Genomic DNA, 11,972 nt, shown 5'->3' with positions numbered 1-11,972 from the left:
CCCAAGGCGGCACAGGCTGATTCACGGACATGTTTACCGGACATCAAGTCCTCGTCACTGGCGTAGGCAGTCGCTGTCGTAGGCAGTGCAGGGAAGTGAAGGACAGCGTGCCTTCTGCATCCAGGCCCGGGGCCGGTGTAGTGGGGGCGGGTGCCGAGCGCGGGGTTGAAGGCCAGCTGCCGTCTGTGCCCATATCCCAGCAGCTTTACCGACGTGGGCAGGACGTGCACGAGGCTCACCCCCAGGTGGGGACACAGCCCGCCGGTCCGAGGCAGCACCCGTCACACCTCACTTCCTCTCTGAGAGGACTCCTCTCTTGCCACCTGTTTGAATCATCCCAGCACCCCCCCCCCCCAACTGCTTCCTTCAGGAACCATTAGCAGGTGGTGGTTCCCACACTCTGTCCCAGTTAGAGGTGTCCCCACCTCCCAGCTCCCGTGACACGGATCCGGTTAATGAGCAAACTTGCAAGGCTCCTGTTGAAGGTCACACACTGGCGGCCAGATATCCGGGAAAACAGCAGCCCTCTTTCAGAGTGAAGAGCCCAAGAGGGGCTTAGCTCAGGATACACGGTAAGAGCACATGAAAAGGACAGAACAAATTACCAATTTGGCATAAAATGCACAACACTTAGCTTGATCCAGAAGCGGAAAGGCAGACATAACCCCGTATTTGCAACAACGCAGTAAGTCAGCCTTTGCGAGGGACAGCAGGTGTCGGGCCAAGCATCTGTCTCGGTGCCGCGAGCTTGACGGACCCAGAGCACGGGGTGGGGGCCCTGCCCCTTGTTCCGGACCCTGCGAACGGGAGTAATGGCTCTGGATCCTGCTGCAGTCATGACACTCGGAACACAGCTCTGGGCCATCATTCTGACCCTGGACACGAGAACAAATCGTAATGAGAAGGAAATTGGTATCCAGCACCACTAAAAACAGCCTCCTGACCACAAAGGCGAGTAGTGGGAATCTGGGGATCCTGATGGAGAAAACCAAATTTTATACCTAATTTGGAGACTGCCAAGGCCAATTATGGGGGACAGACAAGTCAACTTGGGTTTACACGCTCTTCCTAGGAGGCTGGAAGTCAGGGAGGTGTGGGCAAGGGTCATAGGTCCTCCCCCCGGCCCTATGGGGAAAACACTGAGAGCAGAGCCTCTCCCCTACAGAGGGACTCACGGGCCCTGGGAGGCGGTGGGGGGACCGGCATGGTGGGGCGGAGGCAGGGTCGGGGAGGGGCCCCTGGAAGGATGAGCTCAGTCTGCTCTGGGCTAGAGATGCCTCCAGGAGCCACCCCCCATCTCCTCCCGGAAAAGGTCCCAAGGCCCCAGTGACTGGGCAGAGAAAGGCCCCACACCTGGCGGTCAGAGTAAATCTGAGCGACTCCCTGGAGACAGAGGCCGAGTCAAGCCCCAGCGGGGAGAGCACGTTTTGTTTCCGAGCGGGGGGCGCAAACCTCTCTGTTTCTTCATTTTCCAACCTTGTGACCCAGGAGGGCCTGACAGAAGAGAGGCCGAGCAGGGGTCCTCACCTGCTGCCCTGTAGCCGGGTCAGTGGGGAGGCCGGGCTCTGGCTTTGTGACCCAAGGGTCTGCTGTGGCCATGCCCCCCTCCAGACTCAGGGAGTATGTGGATTCGCAGGGCTGCCTCTGCTTTCTCTGCTTTGTTTTAAACCCAGGGGTGAGCGGGGGTGGGGGCCCAGGGGGCTCATCACAAGGCGCAAGGTGAGAGGGTGCGTGGCGGCCACGTGCTGTGTGGGGACGCGGCCCTGACACCACCTGGGTATCTCACGAGGCCACTGGCTTCCTTCTAGCCTTCCTCTGCACTGTGGAACCTCCTCTTCGCCACACTGGCTCCATCCAGGAGCCTGTGAGCAAAATGCATTCGCAAGCAATGTGCTGAGTCTCACGCCAAAACCCGGATGTTCCCTGTCCTTACCTGCGTCTTACACGTGGAGGCAGGTACGGTCCCAGGAGGTTGTGAAAGACAGGCCCAGTAAGGCTCTGCTGGCCCCTCCAGTCCTCTGGCAGCAGCACCTGGGTCAGCCAACACGGTGACACGCTCCCGCGGCTGCCCTTGGGGGCACAGGTGTGCCTCATCTTCTCGGGGCATAAGAAAGGTGGGCTTCACCGACTCCTTCTCGGTGCCAGGGCCTGAGCAGTAACACTCACCATGGGCTCGGCATCTCACTATCACTTCTGGGGCTGGGGTTGGGCATCTCCTCACCACTTCCGGGGCTGGGCCATCTCCCCACCACTTCCGGGGCTGAGGGCACCTAGGCACCACTTCTAGGGCTGGGGCTGGGCATCTCGCCATCACTTCCGGGACTGGGGTTGGGCATCTCCTCACCACTTCCGTGGCTGGGCCATCTCCCCACCACTTCCTGGGCTGAGGGCACCTAGGCACCACTTCTGGGACTGGGGCTGGGCATCTCACCATCACTTCCGGGACTGGGGTTGGGCATCTCCTCACCACTTCCGTGGCTGGGCCATCTCCCCACCACTTCCGGGGCTGAGGGCACCTAGGCACCACTTCTGGGACTGGGGCTGGGCATCTCACCATCACTTCCGGGGCTGGGGTTGGGCATCTTCTCACCACTTCCGGGGCTGGGGGCACCTAGGCACCACTTCTGGGGCTGGGGGCACCTAGGCACCACTTCTAGGGCTGTGGCTGGGCATCTCGCCACCACTTCCGGGGCTGGGGTTGGGTATCTCACCATCACTTCCGGGGCTGGGCCATCTCACCACCACTTCCGGGCTGGGGCACACTGAATGTAAGCGCTTGTGGGTGGGCGCTGCCTGCTGAGGCTGCTGCCGGGCCTCCCCGCCCCGCCCCTGTGCCCAGCGCCCTGTGAACATGCCCGTGTCCCTCCCTGAAGCCAGGCGCCAGGGGAGAGCAGGCGGGGGACGGGCCCGGCCCGGGGTGAGCAGAGGAAAGCACACGCTTCGTGCACAAGGCAGCCCAGACCCAGCAGCTCAGAAGAACAGAATTCGCGTCACGGCTCTGGACACCGGAAATCTGCAGCTACGTGTGGGCGGGGCCGGGTCCTTCTGAGACTCCGAGGGGCGTCTGTTGCACGTCTCTGTCCAGCTGCCGGTGGCCTCCGGCCACCTGGGTGCCCCTTAGCTTGTGAAGCCACCACCCCCGTGTGTGCCGTCACGGTCACCTGCTTCTCTGCGTCTGGGTCCACACTGCCCTTCTTACGAGGGGTCGGGGCCCATCAGTCCAGCTCAACTCGTCCTAACCAATGACACTTGCGGTGGCCTTTTTTTCAGATCAAGTCACCGTCTGAGGTCCTGGGAGTTACGACTTCATGTAGGAGTGTGCTGGGGGGACACAGTGCCCCCCGCGGTATGCAGGGGCAAACACCCAGGCGTGGAGATAGGTCATATTATAACGCAATCCTTGAGAAGGTCAAAATCCACGCAAAAACCCGAGGCAGACAAAACACAAACACAGGATCAGTATTGCTGACTTCTCCTCCGGCCCTGGGCGCTGGCAGGTACCCGCTGGGTCCTGGTCCCCGTCCTACCTGTTTACAAAGGTGGTACTTTGTTAAGACGCACGTTGGTTTGCATTAATTTTCATTTTCTAAAATACCACGTTGAAAATTCTCTCTCTCGATGACTGAGATGGTTGGTGCCCAAGGCAAGTGCCTTGCTTGCCTGGGTCCCCCTGGGTGCCGACGGAGCTCAGCCCGATGGAGGCAAAACCATCAGCCTGACCGGTGGGGATGAGCCTATTCTCACCCCAACGCCCTGACCCCCATGTGAGTCACCGCAGGGCAGAAGCCCGTTCTCCAACTGTCCCTGGGGGGAGGCGTGTGCTGGCTGCTGCCTGGAGTTTTGCGACAGGGCTACCTGCCAGGGCGGCCTGCCCCTGACCCTGGCCCTGGCCCTGGGCGGAGGGGAGCCTGAAGCCTCACCTCCTCTCTGTCCTGCAGCTGGTAACACTAGCCCTCTTTCTGTACCGAGATGACCCTCGGCCCGATCGCTGGCATCCCAGTGACCCCGGGTCACCGATTTCCCCAGCACCACCTGAGCTCCCGCCCTGGAGAAAGTCTACCCTGTTCCTTTTGTTTAATGGGGCTATTGGTAATAAAACTTGTACAATGATTAAAAGCGTGATTGTATCTCTGGTGCTTAGCAAGGCACCTCTTCATGCATTAGTAATGCAGGGATTCAATAAAGCCTCATCTGCTCTCCGCTGACAACTGTTTAACTTTTCTTTACGCCGCACGGCCACGCTTCCTGCAGTATGACAAAGCTTCATGCGAGGGCGAGGAGGCACTTCCATTGAAGCCGGCTTTAATTATGGATGTCCTGCGTGGGACACCCTTCTTCTCTGTGTGTTTCTTCCCTCCAAGAGCACCCGTTGAAGTCAACGATCAAAGACAGGTGGAGAGGAACGTGCCTTCGCAACCCGGCCTGACTTGGCCTCCTCTTACCTGACTAATTTTGTGTATCGCTGCTCTGTTGTCAGATACTCGAAGGTCCCCTCACGGGGGCCCCCAAAGGCCCGTGCTCACCATCTCGGCAGATGACTCTCTCCTAGATCGGCCACGATTTAACCATTCAGCTGCTGTAGCCCCCAAGCTAAAATGGGGTTCTGCAAAGCTCATCCAGCAGAACCAGGACCCCGGAAGTGCCCGCGATGAGCCAGACTGTTCCTCCGTGATTTTGCCCCTTCTCCACCTGGATTCAAGCTACTAGAGTAGACGGACAAGCTCAGAGAGGGCTTCCCTGGAGCTTCTAGCAAGGAGTTCTGGGCATCCTGAGATCTTCTCCTCTGCTTTAATCATGTGCCTGTTCAACTGATGCAGATCGATTTGGTGAAGAGTATGCCACGTGTACACGGTGACCCAACAGATCTAAACTCTGCCCTCCGTGGGCGGGTGTGAGTGGAGAGCTGTGCCAAAGTCCCCAAGAGATGCCTGCTGAGTCACGCAGGTTTCTGAGCCTTAGTCCGGCCTTATTACGAAGATTGTAATTTCAGCCTGCTCCTTGGGAGTGGCTGACATTTGATTGGATTGTGCACTCAGATCTTGATTTGGAATATTGTGGCGGAAGTGGGTGCTTCACACTGGTCACTTCTCCATTTTCTCTTGCCTCTAGTGATAGAGAATTGGGCTCTCCTCACCCCTGTTGGTTCCAAAGGGCCCCTGAGTCTGCAGGGTCAGGGCTGGATACTGGGGTTCTGCTCATTACGGCCAACTGAAGCAGGTCGTGGGAAGAAAGAAAGTGCATGTGTATCCATCGGAACAGAAGCATCATTTTCTTTCCCTAACTTGCACCAGACTCACACGCTGTAAGGGGGGGGGGGGGGCCTTACGAGGTGGTGACTGTAGATATCCTGAGGGTTGGTCCCGTTTGAACCTTCCTGCACCAACACGCACTCGCACGCATTGACACACACACACACACACACACACGTGCAGGCACACGCACTTCCCAAAGCCTCCGGCTCCGCGTGGTTCTTGCCACCGTTCGTTTCCAGGCCGCGTCCCTGTGCTCCGGCAGGAGACTGCCTCTAGTGCACGGCTGCGTAGACAAACACACGAGTCCACATTTATAAAGCATCTGAAGCCTTCCAATGAAAAGCTTTCTGCTAGTTCAAGAGGCAAAAAGAGTCCCACATGTCGTCTTTGATGTGTAGTTTTCCAAGTGCTCAGAAGCATTTCTGGGAAGCTGTGTGAGTCCCTTTTGTTTCTAGAATGTTTGCTTGATGTGTTTCAAAGCAGCAGTGAGAGCACTCCTGGCAAGGTCTTGCTTTTTAATTGTGGCTCCGTGAGCGGCGATCCCGCACCTTAATTCCACGCGCTCGTGTCGAAAACACATCCCTCTGTGAAGGCGTACTAGCTACGCTGTAAACATCTTGGAAAACTTTGCCAACGTTACTCAAAATAGGCAGCTGGATTTTTTTTTTTTATCATTTCCAGGTGCATTTGAGGGAGAGGAGGGTTCTAATGGACCTAAATTGTCTGTGCGATCCAAACTCCGAAAGTTATACCCACACATTTCAAAGAGATATTGCTTTGGAGACTACAGGCAGATGAACAAAACGTCCCCAGTCCTGTGAGCCCGTCCACGGTGCCATCCGCCACGTTTACAGTGAATGTTTACACACTGTTTCTCCCAAATAGTCTTGTATCACATATTGTTTCCTGATTCCAGGTTCTGGGAAGAGAAGGTCCCAGGGCTGCTTGCATCCGGGTGCACGTGTGCCCAATGTGCAGAGGACTCAAGATCCAATTCAAGAACCAGAGACGGGCTGTCGCCTGGCCCCTGTGGACCCAGAGCCTCCTCCCTCCCTCCAGCCCCTGCAGACTTGCTCAGGGTGGTAACTGCGTGTTCCCACTTGGGCTGAGGTGTTAGGTGAAGAGTCCTTCCCTCGCGAAGGACACCGTTTCCTAACTGGAAACTTTACGAAGCTGACGTTTGGCAAGAGAGTCATTTCTCACGAAAACGGTCACCCATTCCAGTTCATTGAAGCGAAAATGCGACTCACGTTTCACTTAGATTTCGTTTTTTGAATGGGTTAGTCTTCGTACATCATCATTTTGGGCCCCTAGGTTCGTGAACTTTGGGACAGAAGGGCACTCACGTACGGCTAAGTGGGGAGACCCAGGAGAGTCTCTGTCCAGCACCGTGCGGGGTCCTCACACAGGACATCCCCACCGGGCTCTCCACGGGTCACCCCGGGTCGTCCTCATTTGCCTCTTCCCTCCAGAACCATCCTGCACAGCCCTGACACACACATCACCTCCTCCCAAAGTGCTTTCAAAGGCCCTTGCTTGTTTGAAATCACATTTCTTCCGGCTTTCACAGCCTCCCTCCCTGGCCCTGTTTACCTAAGTACATTTCCCACCACTTCCCGGTGCCACGTCCCATTCCTGTGGGGTGTCCCGTGTCTGATGTCCTTCGTGTCACGTCCACGCGCACTCCTGACTCGGGCCACGCTGCACTTCCTTCCGAGTGCCCGGGCTCGGCAGCACATGCGTCGTGCAGATCGTACCCCTTCCCGAGTCCTCCTGGGTCTGAGATGCCTGCAGGCGTGACGCTCCCCACTCCGTCCTGATATGCCACCCCTGGCTGCACCTTGAAAGCGGGGACTTTGCTCTATGCCTGTCGGTGCCTCACCGCACCCCGTAAAGGTCCGGACACACACTAACTGTTCCAGAAAAGCTATTGGCTTTAAATCCACGGAGGGGGGCGAGGGCACTCTCCTGGCCCAGCTCTCTGGGTCCCGCTGCCCGGCCCTTCACTGTGTGGTCTCCTCCCACGTGGGAAGTGTGAGAAGCAGGCGACAGCACCGTCAGGTGGAAGAGGAGAGCTTCCTGACACGACAGTAGCTCCGCACGGACACTCGCGGTGTTTCGCCGACAGTGGTGGAAATCCAAAGACGCGGATTCCACTGGAACGCCGCAAGGCTCCCTGTCTCACTTTCCCTCAGTATGCTGTGGGGGACACGAGGACGGGCAGGTTCTGTGTTTCTAGTCGGCACGGGCAGAGTGGGGCTGCCCGGATGAGGGTCAGAGAGGGTCCACCTTCTCTCCAGACCAGGCACGTTGTCCCGCTCGTCTGTTCTCGGAGAAGATTGTCGGGAGCCACAGTAACATCTGTCTCTTCTTGAAACAGGCCACCGTCCCGTTTGCCACGGAGACACGGAAGCCAGAAGCAAGCTTTCATCACTGCTGGAGTCTCCCTTGCACACCTTTCTGGATCGTTAAGGATTCTTCTAAACGTGCCAAGGACTCCATGGTGGCATCCCCATTCCGCGCCTGGTTCTGGCAGAAGACTGAACTGGACACTAACACAGCCAGGCTCGGTCCCCTTAGGTCACAGCTGTGGTCATCCCCTGCCCCGGGGGGTACTGACTCCTCTGTTTGCACATTTTTTCATGTTGTTTTAAGACACGGAATGCAAACGTGGCCACAATGTTATGATCAAGTTTTAATGTACCATAGAAAACAATGTTTTTGTTAAGTTTTTTTTTTTAATGTTTACTTATTTTTGAGGGAGAGAGAGACACAGCATGTGAGCAGGGGAGGGGCAGAGGGAGAGGGGGACACAGAAGCCAAATCAGGCTCCAGGCTCTGAGCCGTCAGCACAGAGCCCGATGTGGGTCCTGAACTCACAACCACGAGATCATGACCTCAGCAGAAGTCGGACTGAGCCACCCAGGCGCCCAGTACAAAACGGTGTCTTAATAGTATAAACACACACCTCGTTTTCCTGTGCTGAGCTGGGAGAATGATACCCAATGGCCACACGTCTGGAGAGGAAACCAGGGTGCTGTCCGAGGGTCCGGACGTCTTTCCTCCGAGCTCCTGTGACCACCTGCCCAGCAGGCCGCAGGAGCACAGGGGCACTGGGTCACAGAGCTCCCAGCACGGCTGGGACTGGGGCCAGGAGCCTCCACTCCTGGGACGGACAGCTTGACCTTGAACTCTTCCATTCATCTTGCAAATGCTGACGAGCTCACCTAGAAACTAATGGGAACCTGCTGTGCTAGTTTCCAATGGAAAAGGAATCTCTTTCCTGAGTCTGTGTTGGATGGGACCCCATGAAGATTAAATACTCCTTTCACAACATGACCTCATTAGTGGGTAGATGGGAGTGTGCGGTGGTCCCTGATGTGGATCCGTAAAGAGAACATTCAAAAGTGGTTTGAGTGTATTTTGTTGCTTAGAAAACTGAGTTAATCAAGTGATGATACATTTATGAGAAGCGGGCATCAGAAAATCCTTGGCAAGGATGGAGTGTGGGACGTGTGCCTGGCATGTGGCCGCTGGGAGCCCAGCCCCGGGCCTCGTCACCCTCACCATCACGTGCGATTTATTTCCCACTCAGGATCATTCATTTCCTAACGTCTGTATGGCCGCTTCTTCATCGTGTCCCTACGTGTACCCTTCATACGTGTACTTCATCGTGTACCCTCACTTTCACATATAGAAAGTAAGATTTAACCGCACTAACTCAGCGTCACCGCCCGTGTGGTGGTTTATGCCTCCAAGCCTTGTATTGGCAGTGACTACAGAATTTACTGTTTCTTAGTGTATCTGGGACTCTCGGGGGGGAGGCCCCTTATGAAAATCTGAAGTGAGTTAAATTCACAAAACTGTTAAGGAGTAAGATTTCCTTTGTTTCATCAAAGCACAAAATAAAGAATATCTTTAAGTCTGCGATTACGTTGTGACTCAGTTAATCGAAGTTGTTCCTCCAGATCCCATGACAGAGGCTGCAAGGCCTGTCATCACCCGGATCATATGGCCTGGGTCTCCGAAGCCCCTCAGCTGACCAATGGTCTCCGCGTTCTCAGGGCCCGAGGTGTCCTGAGGTGCTGGGCTCAGGGCTGATGCCCGTAAAGTTCCAGACGGTCTGAGACTAGTCTGTGGGTCAGGCAGGTCACAGAACCAGGTGAGAGTCAAGGAAAAAGAACTCGAAAACACCGTGGCCATCTTTACTCGGCCACACACAGTGTAAGGGAAGCTGTGACCACGTGGAAGATACATCTCAGAAACAAGAAAGTGTGTTACTGCAAAGGGAGCATTCTCCCCAAATGACTATGTGATTATTTTTAAATTGGTTTAATGTTTATTTATTTTTCGGAGAGAGAGAGAGTGGGAGCGGGGGAGGGGCCGAGAGGGGGAGACACGGAATCCGAAGCAGGCTCCAGGCTCTCAGCCGTCAGCACAGAGCCCGATGTGGGGCTCGAGCCTACAAACCGCGAGATCATGACGTGAGCCGAAGTTGGACGCTCAACTGACTGAGCCACCCAGGCCCCCCGACTGTGTGATTTTAATGCAATTGCAATTCAGATTTCCAGTGTCTCTTTGTGGGAGGCTCAAGTCCGCAAGCATCCGATAGATGTGTGAAGACGTTACGCAAAAAACAGAAGCGGAGGGGCAGAACATAAAGATTTAAAAAATGATTATCGGGGCGCCTGGGTGGCGCAGTCGGTTAAGCGTCCGACTTCAGCCGGGTCACGATCTCGCGTTCCATGAGTTCGAGCCCCGCGTCGGGCTCTGGGCTGATGGCTCAGAGCCTGGAGCCTGTTTCCGATTCTGTGTCTCCCTCTCTCTCTGCCCCTCCCCCGTTCATGCTCTGTCTCTCTCTGTCCCCAAAATAAATAAACGTTGAAAAAAAAAATTTAAAAAAAAAATAAATAAATAAAATAAAAAATGATTATCCATGTGGAAAAGTCTAATGAAGTGAGATTCCTTCTTTATACCGGATGTGAAGCCAGAGAACTGCAGCATGAAGGGCAGAGTCGGAGAGCGGTCCGCGGTTACCCTTACGATCGGGGGGCTAAGAAACAATTTTTCTAAAAACACACAAAAACTGGAAGCTTTAAAGCAGTAAAGAAAAAAGATATGGTCGTTTTATGACATTGAAATGAAAGACTGGGTAACACAAAGCCCCCTAAACAAGGACACGGGAGTCCACGAGAGGAGCCACAAGCTAACATTTTAACCGCAAAGGTGACGAAAGGTCGATTTCATGAATTCCAGTAAAGTCTTTCGATATATACAATCTCACAAGAATACATGACAGGATTTACAGAAAAACAGGGCAGAAAGAAAAGGGATAAAATATACAATTTCTGGGAGAGGACACCAGAAAGGCTCTGATCGTTCTCTGCGGTTTGGCAAAAAAGTTCACCATGGGAGCCCAGGGAGCCGCGTGGGGAAGGAGAGAATCAGGCGTCCCCGGCGCCTGGCGACAGTGCAGGCCGGAACAGCCACCTCGCACGTCTGGGTGCTGAGGCTGCCGCTCCCCAGGCGCGAGCCCATTTCTGGCAGGAGTCCTAGGAACGCCTATGAGAGATCAGAGACGACGTAAATACCTAGTGAGAGGCGACCGGGTGAGGAAACCACGCAATATTGCTGTCGTGAACGCGTCACAGGAGTTCACACACGGGCTTCCCCTGAGGAGGGACTGTGGCCCCGGCCCCTGACCAAATCCGACCGCTGTCCGTTGCATAAAGTTTGGGTGGAACACAGCCAACCCGAGCGCAGGTGTTGGCGGTGGTAGGTCCCCATCACAGGCCGCGGTGGGGCTGAAACCGCCCCTCAGGCCCTTCGCAGGAAGAGCCCGGGGCGTCACCTTTGCAAATCTACGTAGTGTGACAGTGCACGCCAGGGCGGTGCGGTCCTGGGATGCACACGCCACACCCCGCGACCGTTAACAACTGCAGGCACCCCACAGCCCGCGCCCCACACCGCCCCGAGCCCCGCACCCTGCACCGTCGTCCCACGGCCAGGCTGGGGCACCTGGGACAGGAGGCTGTCTCGGCTTCCATGACGTTTCCACGTCTTTAAGAAAGATGTGGACAACGACATCAAGTGGCAGGACTTGAGAGGACCCACCAAGTCCTTCCTGGCTGTTTCAGGGGAAAATGCACGTCCTCAGCCAACGGCCACAGCGCCCTGTCCGCTCGCACCCGGGACGGGACGGCCTCCTCAGTTCGCTTGCGGATTTTCCCAGAGCAACTTCCAAGGGTTTCCAAAGATTTGGAAACATACGCAAAAATAGGTGACGAAACAAAATCAGGCCCAGAGCGGATTCAGTAAATCGCCCTGTAAAGCACCTGATGTGTCCCGTCTGGAAGCAGGAGTGGCCACACCCATCAGCTGTGCCAGCATTCGGGTCACCTACGTCCAGAGTCCACACACGCCGGTCAGAAATTATTTACCCTTCAGTCCACGGCATTTATATTTCAGAGGGGACGTGGGTCCGAAGCAGTGGCCTGTGACACTGAGAGCAGGGGACTTGGACCTCTCCGTGCCTAACTGGGGCAGGTTGAGACAGAAGTGAGGCTCCGAGTGTCCCCTGGGATGCGGTCAGGTTGGCACCTGTTTAAGGGGGTAGCCCAGCACCGGGCAGGGGGGCCTGGGCTGCAGGGCTGTCCCCACGGAGGTCTTGGCTGAGCCGCTGAGCATCTGAAGGGCCATAACCCTTTAGGGGTTTCTCAG

The 11,972-nt window shown here is 55.8% G+C and overlaps 1 long non-coding RNA gene across 1 annotated transcript; it reads left to right on the top strand.

The window, feature by feature from the left end:
- Positions 1-499: 499 nt before the first annotated feature.
- On the top strand, positions 500-7,988 carry LOC147583984 (uncharacterized). Its single transcript, XR_015255054.1, has 3 exons — positions 500-572; positions 6,169-6,531; positions 7,633-7,988. It is a non-coding gene; the product is annotated as an uncharacterized LOC147583984 (long non-coding RNA).
- Positions 7,989-11,972: the final 3,984 nt, after the last annotated feature.

The sequence above is a fragment of the Puma concolor genome, chromosome A1 (assembly GCF_028749965.1).
Source record: "Puma concolor isolate L17-30 chromosome A1, mPumCon1.1.hap2, whole genome shotgun sequence".
Taxonomy (NCBI): domain Eukaryota; kingdom Metazoa; phylum Chordata; class Mammalia; order Carnivora; family Felidae; genus Puma; species Puma concolor.
This window is presented reverse-complemented; position numbering and strand designations above follow the sequence as displayed.